Raw genomic sequence first — 15,337 nt, 5'->3', positions numbered from 1 at the left:
GATGAAAGAGAAGGTATAAACTGAGAGAAAACATCGGCAAATCACAGGTCTGGCAAAGAACTGGCATGTAGAGGATGCAAAGGACTCTCAAAACTCTTCAGTGAAAACAAACAGTTGAATGAGAAAATGGGCAGAAGACAGGGGAGACCTTCTAATGAAGAGGATATATGTGCCCTTTGGTAGTTAGAATGTGACAGAGAAAATGGTGGCCTGTGAGACTAATACCCATTGGAAATAAACCAAGCAAGGCTCAATTCTTCAACTTAATGCTTCTTTTTGTGGAGCAATTCAAATATTATTCCATTGGTTGGTGATTACTGTTACCATTACATTTTGCAGGTGTTCCAGAGTAGGGAGTGGCTCCCCCAGATTTTTTCTAAAGTGGAGGAGAAGGCCCTGTTACCTTCCCCACAGAGTTATGTCTGTGTCTCAATCACCATGTAGAACAGTGGCCCATAAAACCCTTATTTCACTTTGCTTATCAAGAACCGGCGTGAGAGAAAGGGGGATCCAGAAGTTTGTTGCTGGGCTAACCTATGACATGTTGAGTTCAGATACATTGCTCTGAGCCAATACAAAGTGCACACTCTGGGGCGGGCAGCGTGTGGCAGCTATGCCGATAAAGGGTTTAACAGCACGCGGCAATACTACATTCCAGCATGACAGAGAGCTTTTTGGCAGCTGCCTCGCATTCTGTGTCTGCTGCCAGTTGAGATGTAAAAATTGTCAGGCTATTTATTTCTAAATGGAAATCCAGGCTCTGACAATAATGAAAATGTGGATAAAATAATGAGAAAAACCTCTGCTGTTCAATTTGTTCCAGGGATTCTTAAGAATCTGAATAATTAAATCTATTAAAATGTATCACTTATTCACAATTTTTTAGACTGGAAACGGAACATCCTGGCATTTTTAACTGTGAAAGCAAATGTTTCCCTGGGGAGAGGGGGCCAGGCCTGGCTGGCATCCTCAGCAGCTCCTTTGGCCCTAGGATTTCCGAGAAAGGTCCTGATGCTGACCAGCTGACCACTTCCAGCCTCCCCATTGCTTGCTCTCCGGTTCACACATTTACTCTCCCCCTGGCCATGCTTTCTGCCCCATTAGCTCCCACCTGAACTTCCCTGATCACCCTTGTTACTTTGGAAGCTGAGGGGTCTTGAGAACACCTGTCTAGATATTTTGTTTTTTAAAAAATATATTTTTATTGATTTCAGAGAGGAAGGGAGAGAGAGAGAGAAATAGAAACATCAATGATGAGAGAGCATCATTGATTAGCTGCCTCCTGGACACCCCCTACTGGAGATCGAGCCCGAAACCCCGGCATGTGCCCTTGACCGGAATCAAACCTGGGACCCTTCAGTCCGCAGGCCAACGCTCTATCCACTGAGCCAAACCAGCTAGGGCATAGATATCTTGTTAATTGCTCTCCAAAACACTGACTCTTTGCCCCTTTTAAGGTCCATATGTGGCAGTTTGGGGCAAATAGCATCTCAGCCAAGCATAGGCCCCAGATTCTGGGTGTCACAAACTAGCCTGCACACGAGATTAGTCTCCTGGAAACCGGACTGGACAGAGTGCTCTTGGGGTGGCGGGCAGGGCGCCATGCAGGGCTGCCTATTTTGATTTCTTGCTGCTTGTTGAGAAGGCTCGCGTAAGGGCTGTGATTCAGGGTTAGAACTAGTCAAGCTCTGTGGAGGAGAGAAAACATTTTTTTCTTCTGTTTTTCCTAATTATATATAGAGAAGTGACTGGAGTGTTTTCCTGGACTGAAGTGACATGTTCAGTGTTCAATGGTTTCTTCCCTTGAATGACACTTTATTATTTGGGTGTTTCCTTAAAAGTGGGAAATAGATCATTGCTGAATTTTATCCATGTTCTTTTTTGTCCAAAGATGGGAAAAAAGACTCCTTTAGCAAGGAGGGATGAACTAGGGCTGATTCAGCCACACGCTCGCTTGGTTTCCTCCCAGGCACTTGCACAGAAGTTGGTGGTGTTTGGAGCATGACGTGGAACAGTGAGACGGCTGTCCTGCTGTGGGCCAGTCATGGCCATGGCCTTGAAGATGCCAAGCTTGACCCCACCGATCTTCAAACTTTTTGATTGTATGTGATTACGCCTAACGTAACTTTGAACGTTTACACCACATATGCATATGAATTTATTTATAGATAATAATGACCCCTCTATTCATATAATTTGTTAAACTTAGACAAACATAGACATTAAAAAATTATGAGACACACTTCAAAAAAGAATGACAGAAGGGAACCTCCTCAACCAGATAAAGAGCCTCTGCAAACACCCACAACTCACATCATGCTCAGACCAATCACTTTCACCCTAAGATTAGGAGTAAGACAAGGGTGCCTGCTCTCCCCCTTCTACTCAACAGTATACAATCATCCTCCCTATCCAAGGGGAGATACCTTCCAAGATCCCCAATGGATGCCTGAAACCACAGATAGTACACCATCCTACATATACCGTGCTTTTTCCTACACCTACATACATTTCACAGCTTCTCTGGAATATCAAATTGCCAGCATCACTACTCTTGCCCTTTGGAGCCATTATTAAATAAAATAAGGGTTACTTGACACAAGTACTGTGATAGTGTGACAGTTGATCTGATAACTGAGATGGTTACTAAGTGACTAATGGGATGGGGTGGGGGGAGCATATACAGCGCATGTACACAGGACAAGGGGTGATCCATGTCCTGGGCGGGGTGGAGCAGGACAGTGAGAGATTTCATCACACTACTCAGAATAATGCACAATTTAAAAGTTAAGAATTGTTTATGGGTCTGATTGCAGGCCAGGCCTAGGGACCATACCCACGCATAAATTTCATGCACTGGGCCTCTAGTCCTATATAATAAAGAGCAAATATGCTAATTAAAAGTTATGAATTATTTCTGGAATTTTCCATGTGACATTTTTGGATCTCAGTTTGACCATGGTAACTGAAACCACAGAAAGCAAAACCTAGACTCAGGGGGGGCTACTTTCCTGGAGGTTCTAGAAGAAAACCTAGGAGTGAATCTTCATGACCTTGGGTTAGGTAAAGTTTTCTTAGCTATGAATCCAAAAGAACAAATTACAAGAGGAAAAATAGATAAATGAAACTTCATCAAAATGGAAAACTTTGTACTTCAAAAAATATCATTAAAAAAGTGAAAAGACAACATACAGAATGGGAGTCATTTATCTGATAAGGGATTAGCATCCAGAATACATAAAGAAATCTTATTAGTAAGAAAAAGATCAAAATCCAAACAGTCCAAGAATTTGAATGGATATTTCTCCAAAGAATATATACTAGGACACATGGCAAAGGCACATTTAAAGACATTCAGTATCTTGGGTGGTGAACAGACAATCCTATATAATAAAAGGGTAATATGCAAATTGACCTTAAGGGCAGAATGACCAGAACGACTGCTGGACCAGTCACTATGAGGTGCACTGACCACCTCTTGGTCCCTTTCCCTGGCCAGCAGGCTCTGATTGCCCAATGGCCACCAGTGGCAGGGGTGGGGCCAGCAAGTGGGCAGGAACAGCTGACTGCTCAGTCCCTTCCCCCGGCTGTCAGGCACTGATCACCCAATGGAGAACGGGGAACCGGGGGTAGGTGGTGGCAGGGGCTGGGGCTGGCTGCAGGCAGCTGGGGAAGATGGCCCTGGTTGCAGGCCAGGCCTAGGGAGCATACCCATGCACAAATTTCATGCATTGGACCTCTAGTCCTATATAACAAAGAGCTAATATGCTAATTAGACCAAACAGCAGAACCACCGTCCAGATGACTTTCTGGATGAAGCCAGGGCTGTGAAGGCCAGCCAAAGCAGGTGGGGCTGCGAGGGCCGGGCCCCTTGCATGAATTTTGTGCATCGGACCTCTAGTATAATACATAGATGGTGTAGTATAGAATTGTACATCTGGAACTTATATACTTTTATTAACCAATGTCACTCCAATAAATAAAAAATATTTTTATTGATTTTTAGAGAGAGGAAGGGAGAGGGAAAAAGAGAAACATTGATGGGAGAGAAACATTGATTGGCTGCCTCTTGCACGCCCTGTACTGGGGATCAAGCTTGCAACTGGACATGCGCCCTGACTGGGAATCGAACCACGACCTCCTGGGTTATAGGCCGACACTCAACCATTGAGCCACAGAGGCCAGGTCATTTCAATAAATTTAATTAAAAAATAAAAAAGCTCTTATACATTCCTGGTGGGATTGTAACATGATGCAGCCAGTTTGGAATAGAAGTTTGGAAATTTTTCATAATGTTAAATACATTTGAAACAGCAATTCCACTGTTAGGCATATACCCAAGAGAAATAAAAACATATGGCTAAATAAAAATGTGTATTTAAATTTAACATTATTCATAACAACCAAAAAGCGGAAGAACCCAAATGGAATGGATCAACTGATGAATGGATGCATAAAATGTGGTATACCCATAAAATGGAATATTATTAGGTCATAAAAAGTAAATGAAATAGTGATACATTCTACAACATGGACAGACTGAAAAAAAATTCTGCTGAGAGAAGGGAAGCCAGACATAAAACATCAAAAATTGTATGATTTCATTTACATGAAATATTCAGAATAGGCAAATCCTTAGAGATAGAAAGCAGATTAGGGGTTCTTGGGTTTGGGGAAAGGGGAAAATGCTAAGTTTTTTGGGGGTGATGAAAATGTTCTGAAATTGGGTAGTAGTGATGGCTGCACAATTCTGTGACTATACTAGAAAACACTGAGTTGTATACTTTAAAAGGAAGAATTTTATGGTATAATGGAACTCCTGCTCTTGAATTTAATTCATTCTGGAAGGCTGTTTGAGAAGTGATTTGTTTGAAAACTGAATCAATTATCCCCATTTGAAATAATGTAAATTTAATTAATTCATTCCAGACCCCCAAATGATTCCCTGTTTTAGCCTTTCTTACATATAGAACAGTCTAATGTACTATTTAAGTTATAAACAAGCACTTCTTTTCTTAAAGTTATCAAACCATTCCCTTCTAGCCTTAAAGGAATCACTTTCAGCACTCATTCCAGGGGTGTCTCTCAGGTCAGTATGCACCATCTTTGCTTTTCCACATATCATTACCTCCAAAATGCTGTTGTCAATGGCTAACTGCTTTTTCTTTACCAAATCAACAATGGTTTTTCTACCTCTTCAACTGCCTGTGATCATTGTTTCTTTCACACCCTTAGCAACATTAGCACTCTTGATGGCCTCTTTATGTTTTAAAACTGTGCTAATTGTCCATTTGCCAGCAGCAAAAGCAAAAAACCTACAAAAGTATTCACAACACAATTTCCGGAGATGCCAACAAGCTGAGGTTTAGAGGTAAACTGACCGGCATTCTCTCCTTTGTGGCCTGAGAGATCCTTTTTGCTGATGATGTATCAGTGTGAAAGGGTTGTTCAACAACTGAGACATTTTTTCCATGAGCAAGCAGGTCCAGATTGTTCAAGATGGGAGACGTTTGTGAACCAAGGTTTGACTGTATCTGATTCATATCTCAATGAAGTTATGAAACTAACTAGAGGCCCAAAATTTGTGCACAAAATTCAGGCACGGTAGGGTCCCAGGCCCGGCCAGTGATCAGGGCTGATCGGGGCCTTCCTTCCCCTGGCTGCCTGCTGCCGATCAGGGCCTGCCTTCATTCCACACCACCCCCTGGTGGTCAGGGCACGTCATAGTGAGAGGTTGAACTCACAGTCGGTCGACCTCCTGAAGGGACAATTTGCATATTAGCCTTATATTATACAGAATGATATTAAATACAAAGTTTTAAAAGTTCTAGATTTTCTTTCTTTTTTCTTTTCTTTTTTTCCCCAGTGAACCATCTATCCACTCCATACTCTGGAGACTTTACCACACTAAGCTATTTGATTATGGACTCATCCATTGGAATTATCTAGCAAGCTTTTAGGGGTGTGCCAGAAATCTCTTTTACCTGGGACGCAGTGGTTGTTAGCTTTCAGAAAAGCTACCTTTACGATTGTCAGCTAGGCTATAAGACTTGGATCTGATCTGACTCAGAATGGCCCCTCCTTTTCCTCTGGTTATACATGTGAACCGTAGGATTAATGCACCTGCGACTTAAAATCCCGAGTCTGCAAACAGGCAAGGATGGAAATGCTTATTCACCAGCATAATTTTTTGACATCTGACAGATGTGAAATACCTTTGATTGATTAATGAAAATCCTTCCAACAAAGAATGCTGTATTTTTGATATTTTGACATAGAATTTAAGGGACTTCAAGATAGCACAGATGCCCACTGAGGGTGGAGGAGAGAAATATAAGAGAGAAATCACTAAGTTAAGCAACAAAGCCTTCTACCCGTCCCTTCCCCTCTTTTGTAAATTTTTGTAATTTTGGTTCTGTGATACTACCTAGTCAATACAGAAAAACTGGTTAAGTTACTTCAGATAGGACTATCAATTCATTTGAGAAAAAAATTCCCCAAACTTTCAAATGATTTGTTTGACTAAATTGATTTATTTTTAAATTTCTTTGTTGTTTTTTTTTAAAAATATATTTTTATTGATTTTAGAGAAGAAGGGAGAGGAAGAGAGAGATAGAAACATCAATGATGAGAGAGAATCATTGATTGGCTGTTTCCTGCACATCCCCTACTGGGGATCGAGGCTGCCACCCAACCATGTGCCCTTAACCGGAATCAAACCTGGGACCCTTCAGTCCATAGGCTGACACTCTATCCACTGAGCCAAACCAGCTAGGGCGATTTATTAAGTCAAAATAATTGATCTGATTACATAGAGAAGCACACTTGATATTTCCCCCTCTCTCTAGATTTTGGGTTATTGATCTTTCCTCCCACCTAACCCACACCGTCTCTTTCTCTGTCCTCAAAAATAGATCAGAAAAACCCAGGAACCTATTAGCAGTTGCGTTTGTTGACAGCGCAGAACTGTTTGTAGGGAACCCGTGCCTAACTCCAATGGCAAGTGACCAGCCCAGAACCCAAGTCCCTAAGCTCATTAACACAAAGTGCTTGATCCGTTTCTCATTCAGTTGCCAAGCTCATTAGAAGCGCCCCAGGCTTAGCTGAGTATACTCAATTTTTACTAACTTTTCCCTTGGTTGTGATTAGCTTGGTGCCATAATGGCTTACGTTGGAGTTATCCGATATTACACAATAGCTAAGTGATTGGCATTGCATCCTGGGCAGGATGATGTGTCCCCCTGTGCACCAGGCTCTTGCTTTTGCCCTCCTATAGCCCTAAGAAGTGGGTCCTCCTACATCCCCAACCTTTCAGAACACAGTGAATAGCAATGCGCCCAATGTCACGCCGAGTGTCACGGGGCAGAGCCAGGATTGAGATGGGGACTCCGGGCTCCTAAGTCCGTGGTCCTCACCCTTGTGCAGACTGCCTGCTCATGTAACTCAGAGGGGGTTGGCCTCAGAAGGTAATTGTCCTTCTATCTCAGCGTGTTCTTCTCATCATGCTAAGACATAGTTCTCATAAAGAGGGAAAGTGTGTGATTAGCAGAGAGGAGGTCACACAGGAACACAGATATGTGTGTGTCGGTGGGAAGGTGACAGCCGGGGAAGAGAGGGAGGCAAGTCACCAACTTCAGACCAGAGTCTAGCAGGTGAAAGGGAGACGTGGCATCACGAGGAGTGGCTGCTTTGCAAAAATTGGATTGGGGAAGACCCGCTGCTGGAGGTCAGCTCCTCCCTGTCGCTCCTGCACACTCCGGCTTCCTGGTGATGCTGGTGATGCTACCGCCATCACGGATGCAAAGGGCACCAGGGCAGCCCAACTCCAATACAAGGCCTGTTCCCTCTGCCACCAACCAGATGAAATAAACAGACACCTGTCCTGCCAGTGTAGCTCAGTGATTGAGCGTTGACCTATAAACCAGGAGGTCAGGGTTCAATGCCTGGTCAGGACACATGCCTGGGTTGTGGGCTTGGTCCACAGTGGGGAGCATAGAGGAGGCAGCCTATAAATGATTCTCTCTCATCATTGGTGTTTCCATCTCTAGCTCCCTTTTCTTTCCTCTCTGAAATCAATACAAATATATTTAAAACAAACAAACAAACAAACAAACAATAAAAAAAAACCGAACACCAATGCTCTTTTCACAAATGCAGATAACCTCATAATGGAAATGCTTATACATCAGGTTATTGGAACAAGTGGGAACAATGAGACCAGAAGCACAATGACAGTGTTTTCTATGAGAATGTGCCTTTCACCTTTGGATGGGTGAGACCAGGACAAGAGAGAGACTGTTGGATGCATCACCTCTTTGCATCAGTCATGGATGGAGAATATGGAGGAAGAGGACAATGTGTGTTGTTGAGGGGGTGCTCATCAGATATCCAGATGATCAGTTTCTTATTGATTAACTAGTTGACGACATGCAGGAAGAAAGAGATCAGGTCCTCTTTGGGGTGACGTACATTTGAAAATATTTTGTCAAATGCCTTGATTGCTGTGACTGGTGCTGGGCGCCTGCCGTCAGCAGTAATCTCCGAAGCTGTCATAAGTGAGCTCACAGATCAACCTTCTGTGATTCTTAACGAGAAGTGTGCTTCAGGAGAGTTAAGAATATGTCCTTGCATCTGCACACACACAATTTATACCTGCATACCTTGGGCTGCATACAGCATATGTTTATATACAGTTATAGTTGTGATTCACATCTGCCAATTTGGGTACTTCCATAAGGATTTTTTTTTTATTAAGATTTACCATCTTAATAAATGAATCGTTAAGATCTCAAGGTGGGTTATTTCTTGGGTATTGGAGCTTTCCTTTGATAAGAAAAGTTGCTCCACAAAGCCAAACACATTTGTATAGAGTTAAAATTAACTTCCTATTTTACCATTTGAGTTTTTACAGGGTGTGTGGAATTTCTCTGTGCAGCTCCTGTGTGTAGGAGCCAAGCTGTGTTATCTATCGCTAACAAAGGATCTTTATTTCGTGGGGTCTGAGTTAGCCCTCTTTCTTCAGCTTTTACCAAACTCTTAACACATCTCTACAGCAACACAATGAAATGTAATTATTTGTTTTCATTTCAAACCTTTCCCAGAGTTTAATTCTGAAATTTTAGCACCACTAAGAATCATTTAAGATATTTATTAAAAATGCAGCCCAAGGTATTCTGATTTGGCAAGTCCAGGGCTGGTGCCCAGTGTCTGTGTTTTTGAATAGGATACCCAGGCAGAGCGTCTGCAGGGAGTTATTTGGCCACAATTTGGGAAGCTGTTGACCAAGTTATGAGCAATTCTCCAGGGCAAGGACCTTATCTTATTCACCTCTGTGTATTCCTAGGACATGGCACATGATCTCTGACAGAGTCCTGCCCATTAAGTATTTGTAAAATGGATAGGTGCATGTTTGGTTGGATGGACAGACAGATGGGTGGATGGATAGATGGATGGATGGATCCATGGAACCAGTCTCTTTGCAAGTAGGCCTGACTGTTTGCAACTCATTAATTGGCTATGAACAAACTTTGAAAGTCATTCCTGTCTTTTCTAAACCGTAAGGAACATTTTTATTTCATTTTTTAAATATAAATTTTGTTTCTTTTGAAAAATGTTTTATTGTGTGTGTGTGTGTGTGTTTTTTTTTTTGAGAGAGGAAGGGAGAGGGATAGAGAGATAGAAAGATGAGAGAGAAATATCATTAATTGGCTGCCTCCTGCATGTTCGCCACTGGGGATTGAGCCTGTAACCTGGGCCTGTGCTCTGATTGGGGAATCGAACTGGTGGCCTCTTGGTTCCGGAGTTGATGCTCAACTGCTGAGCTACACTGGCCGGGTAAGGAACATTTTTATATGTTTTAAACAAGAATAAATAAGTTCCTGTCTAAATAGGAAACACTGTCACTTTTCTCAGATTTCAAAAGTCACCAAAGCAAAATTTGCACATCTTGATTATCTCATTGTTTTTGCAACTAGCTCACTGCTTGGTTTATCCTATTTCGTGCAAACAAGTCAGAGATATGTTTACATCACAAATAAACTGCCTTCCAAGTGCCTTCACACTGAATTTGGATTTGAATGGTGCTAAATGTGTTTTCACATTTGGCTATTGTGGTTAATATGACCATTCACAGCATGTTTCCATATATCTTCATAACAAATGAAAACATAATTAGCCCTTATTCAAAAATAATTTGTTTTTAAAGTCCACTGATTTCTAAACGTGTCCCCCATTTTAAGAAACTCCAACAGGAAAACATTCAAATTTATGGAATGCATAAATTCAGCACAAACTCATTTCAAAATTTCTTTGCTGTATCCTAGGCTGTTCACTTCAGGGGACATTCACACAACTGGATTCTGTAACACATTTAAAATGTTACTCACTCTGCAATAATCAGACACTGATGGGATGTAGTAGCACTTCCATGAAGGTGATTATCTCATTGTCAGGTGATTATTTTCGGGTCTGCGTCTCATGCTCACGTGAGTTTCTAACGAGCTTTATCAGGTTTACCTTTGTTTCCTTAGTGTCTTAAACACTGGTGTCTAATGTTGTAATTAGTGAATTCTTGCACATCTTTGCATCCCTTGAGATTCTTATTACATTGTCGGACCCCCACCCCAAATATTTATTAAATGAATATCCTTGCTGTAGAAAGGCAGATAATTCCATATTATGATGTATGAGTACCGCATGGCTGTGGAAGGGGAATGAAGGGTTTGAAGGTTCCTTGGACATTTCTTGTTATAAAATAAGAGTGACCTTTGCAACTCCATTTAGGTTCAGCTGCTTCTGAATTACAAGGTGTTCCTCCAGGAAAGGCCATTTCCCGTGGTCTGCTCACCCCCAGGAGACCACAGAAGTTCTCTGTAGAACGTATTACATTTCTCGTCCACTGAGGGCTGCCAGGGGGAGTTTTATGATGGTCCTCAGTGCTGGGAAGAATTACCGTCAGGAAGGTTCAGCTCATTACGGCTGGTCTTCACCAGCGATTCTCAGTGGCAGTGGCCTTTCCGCAGCACACGCTGCCTCCGCGGCCGTGTCCCCTGCTCCTCTCCTCTTCCTGGGGAAGCAGAGTTGAGCCTGGGAGCAGAGGGTGCCCGAGGCATCAGCCAGCAGGAACCTGTGGAACTGGGCGACTGTAGCATGAATTCAAAGAAAATGGTCTCTCTTTTGTATGTAAGATTTGCTATGTGAGTTTTATGTATAACCAAATATTGACTTTTACAAAGTTGTTAATTACTGGGAGAGAAGTATAAAGTACAGCCATATAGTCTATGTTGACGATTTGAAATGAACCCCCCCAAAAAAAAAAAACAAACAAAAAAAACCAAACTCAACACGGATTGGGAAAGACACAATGCCCAGAGTGATTTCCACTCAGGATCCCAACTCTCCCTACAAACTAGTGGCACCGCTGTGTCACTGAAGGGAATGGACAGGTAGACACGGCTCCTGTGACAGGTGAATGAGGGGCTGTTGTGAATTGCCAGGTGCTAGGCCAGTGGTTGGGTTTCTTTGATGCCCTGCAGCCTGTGTGCAGGCAGGAATTCACTGCCCCTCCCTTCCCTCCCACTCCTCTCCCCATCATTGTCATGGAGATGGTGGAAGGCTTAGAATGGAATCTATGTCTCTGCTTCTTTTCTTAGGTCATTCCAATTATCCATACCATCATACTATATCGACTTCATTGTATTTAATTCCAATTTTCAACTTCCAGGAGACCTTAAGGGAGTGAATCATAAAATCTTCCAAGATGACCAGTCAGACTATAAAAAGGACCCCTTATTCATGAAGATGTGTAATCGTGGAGTTCATGTCTGAGTCACAGTCCAATCCAGGCGTCTCTAGGTCCTGTCAGTTCCATGTACTGTAACACTGCACACGGGTGCTTTCCGCCGGGACTGCCTTTGCTCTGCCTTGTCCCTTAGTGTGGCCACGGTGCTTTGCACAGCGAACTGGAATCATTGCGCACATTATATCGTGTCCTGAACGCAACCATCTATTTTAAACGAGAAACAGTCAGTGAGGCAGGCCCACGTGGAGAAACATGGAGGGAGAACCACAGCTCCCAACTCTGGGGCGTTGTGTTGGGAACAGGAAGCAGATTGACAACGTGACGGCCACTTCTTCTTTCAGTCCTGCTGGCTGATGAGCACTTCATCACAGGCCACTGCCCAAGCCCAGCCCTGCATACTTACTAGTAACCTCACCCGGCTCAAAGTTAGCTGCCTGGAGCTGCATGGTTTCAATGGACTGTCAGCCAGTTCACTGCTTCTGCTCCCCCAGAACTGCATTTCAGAAAAACTTTATTTGTATCATTCTTCCCCCTTTTCCAATTTCTCTTCTTCTAATTGCTGTCAAGTAAAATGTTTTGCTTTAGCCATTCCCTCTTTCTTCTAGCCCCCTGCCTCCAATATCCCTATACTGTATAGGGGAAGTACTAAACCAAGAAAATCAGAATGATTTTGTCTAGAATGATGCAGACTTTAAAAACTGTGTGAGTTTTCCCTGTGAGATGGGTCCCATGAGGACGGGGTGGGTTCCTTTAATGAGAGTCCCAGTCTCTGGATGGCTCCTGAAATTCCGGCGTGGGGGAAGGGAGGGGTGTGGTGAGGGACTTCTCAGCTGGGAAAGGGCAAGCTGGTGGCCTCCTTTGCTCCTGCAGCCAGTGGTGCCCAGTGGTGGACAGGCTGTCTGCTCCTTTACAAGGCTCGGAGGCTGCCTGCCAGCTCGCTCACGCTGACGTCCACTTCAGTCCTAACTCACGTCCACATCCCAGTCGCCAGCAGTGTCTGTAGGGCCCTGTGCTCTGGTTTTGAAGCATCATTCCTCCCCTGAGATCCTTTCTGGTTCTTGCTTGGATGGCTTGTAGCTTTCCTTGCCTGCCAGCATCTCTCCTGTGCAGCCCTGACGCCAGCCTGGCCCCCTGCCCAGCCCGCAGCAGCCTTTCTGCCGAGCTAACAGGCTCCCCTACTGAAAACGTGGACAAGGTTTGAATCTGAAACAGCCATGACATAGTCACAGCTGCAAAGCGTCTCCCTTCCCTTCTACTGACCCAGCTGTTAGAGGAGATGACAGAGGCCACCCTTTTGGATCCTGTTCCTGCCAACCGCTACTTTTGTGTGGGGTCGTCAGAACCTCTGTCGCTTAGAGGTTATGAAGTGGCTCTTTCAGGCCAGGGCCTGTGCTTTGGTTGGTCTCACTTTCCTGTCTGCCTCCCTCCTCCCACCTGCTTTGATTACAAAAGGGATTAACACAGACAAATGATGAAAAAATATCAGCCATTCAGAGTAGATTGGTGCCAAAGTTTGAATAATTTCCAAGTCAGTCCTTTCAGTAAGAAAGAGATCTTTCCTCACATTACAAAGCTGAGCAGGTGCTGTCCCCACAGGTTGTCCTCGTCCGGCTAAGACAGAGGGAGCACTCATCTGTGACAGGCACCCACCTCTCAGAGGTCGTGTGCAGAGTGTATTTCCAACAACAAAACACAAAGGTTTGGGATGATCTGCTTTTGACATAAACGGTGGCGTTTCAAGGCTATTCTGTGGCATCACGTTGGCTCTCTTGTATTCTAACGCGGTTTCCTGAGAGAGCTGGGACACTGACAGCCAATTTGAAAGGGAGCACGTCACACATGGGATTGTCAGCCTTCCCGTGTTCTGTGGCCCCAAGCACAGTGGTCTAGAACTCAATTAGCATCATCCAGAAAACCACCTGTCCTATGGCACTCCTTCCCGCAGCTAAATGTGCCAGGATGTCTCATTTACTCGTTAAAACAGCCCTGTGGTTTGGGCTTCAGGGTGAGGGAGAATGATTCATCCGACTGGAGTCTTCGGGTCCTGGTGTTCCCTCATCCTCTCTGGGTTCACAGACCTGCAGAGGCCATGATCACGATGCCCAGGTGGGTCTGGGCTGGGTGGAGAAGTGTCTGCAGCGTCCAGCTACACTTGTGACTGGTAGGAACCTGGCGCAGTTGGGGTTAGGAAGCCTGTCCTCAAGGCACCTGAGCCGGTCCAGCATCTCATCAGCAGCTAACATTCTGATCCCTGTCTACCTGGCGCCTCCATCTCAACTGGGAAAAGAGGTGGGATTTTAAAAACATGTTTCTGCCAACACATGGTTTCAGTTCGCTGTGTTCTCCGCATGGGTCAGGATTTTGGTTTTCTTTGATTGTGGGTCTTGGTTCAGACAGAGAAGGGTGCTGTCTGCATGGTGACCAGGCATAGGCTGCTGGAGTTATTACCTCCTTGGAATCTGAAGTGCAAAGTAAAATTCTGGATAAAGATGCCTCTAGGTTTACTAGACATGGTGTCTATACCAAGTGAATTCTGGGCTTTTCTTACTGCGAAGTCACTGAAGCCTCATAAAATCCAAGTTTTGCAGAAGGAAACGTCACGTCATTAAACCGTACCACCCTGCTTCTCCCACCCGCGTGCCCCTATCCTCGGGCAAGTCTCTCCCTTCCACAGGACCTGGGGCCTTTTCTAGCCAATTAGGGGCTGGGTCCGCGGTTCTAAGGTGCTACCATTGTCCGACCTCCTGGCTGAACCAAAGACCAAGTCACAGGACAGTAGACATGGACGTTGGTCACTTAGCCTTCCCATGCCACTGCCCTTGGCCTCAGAGGCGCTCAGCCCCTCCTTCTGAGGAGAAGCTGCCCGTTTCACAGACCAGGACACGCAGAGGTTTTGAGGGAGGTGCCCAAGGGCACCCAGCGGTATGGGGTGGAGCTGGATTTAACCTGGTTGTCCCTCAGCTTTCTAAAACTCGATGGCCTAAAACCACACTGCAGTCCCTGTCCCACTCTTGTCCATCCCCACACACACCCGAGGCCTCACCTGGCCACACGATTCCTCAGGGGTTCCCGCAGCTGCAAACAACTCCTCTCAGAAGACCCAGGCCCTCCGCAGCCACTGATGCCTCTCCTTCTAGTGGGCACTGCCAACTCGGCCCTGCGCTGTGACACACATCCTCCCCGGGCCTTTCCTCACGCTGTTCCAGTCATCTGGGGATGCTTCCAGACCTGCACGTCAAACTTGCCCTCCTCTGGTAAGGCTTTTCTTCTTCCCTGGTTTCATCAGGTCCCCCCACCCTTCACTTTCCCTTGCTTTGCCTGTGATGCCATTCTCACAGCAAAGACCCCTGTAGCTGATGCCTGGTCCTCCTGGGGGGCACTTGTTTCCTGGCCCTCTGGAGGTTCCAGGTATGGGGACCCCAATCCGAAGGCCTGAAGTGCCTGAGCCTTCCTGCCCTCCTATGGTTGAGGCTCAGATGTGTCCCTTCTAGTGGGGATGAGGTTCTGTGGGAGGAAGGCCAGTCACTGCATAGCTGC

Source organism: Myotis davidii, unplaced genomic scaffold, assembly GCF_000327345.1.
Source record: "Myotis davidii unplaced genomic scaffold, ASM32734v1 scaffold194, whole genome shotgun sequence".
NCBI classification, from domain to species: Eukaryota; Metazoa; Chordata; class Mammalia; order Chiroptera; family Vespertilionidae; genus Myotis; species Myotis davidii.
Note: the sequence above shows the minus strand (reverse complement) of the source record.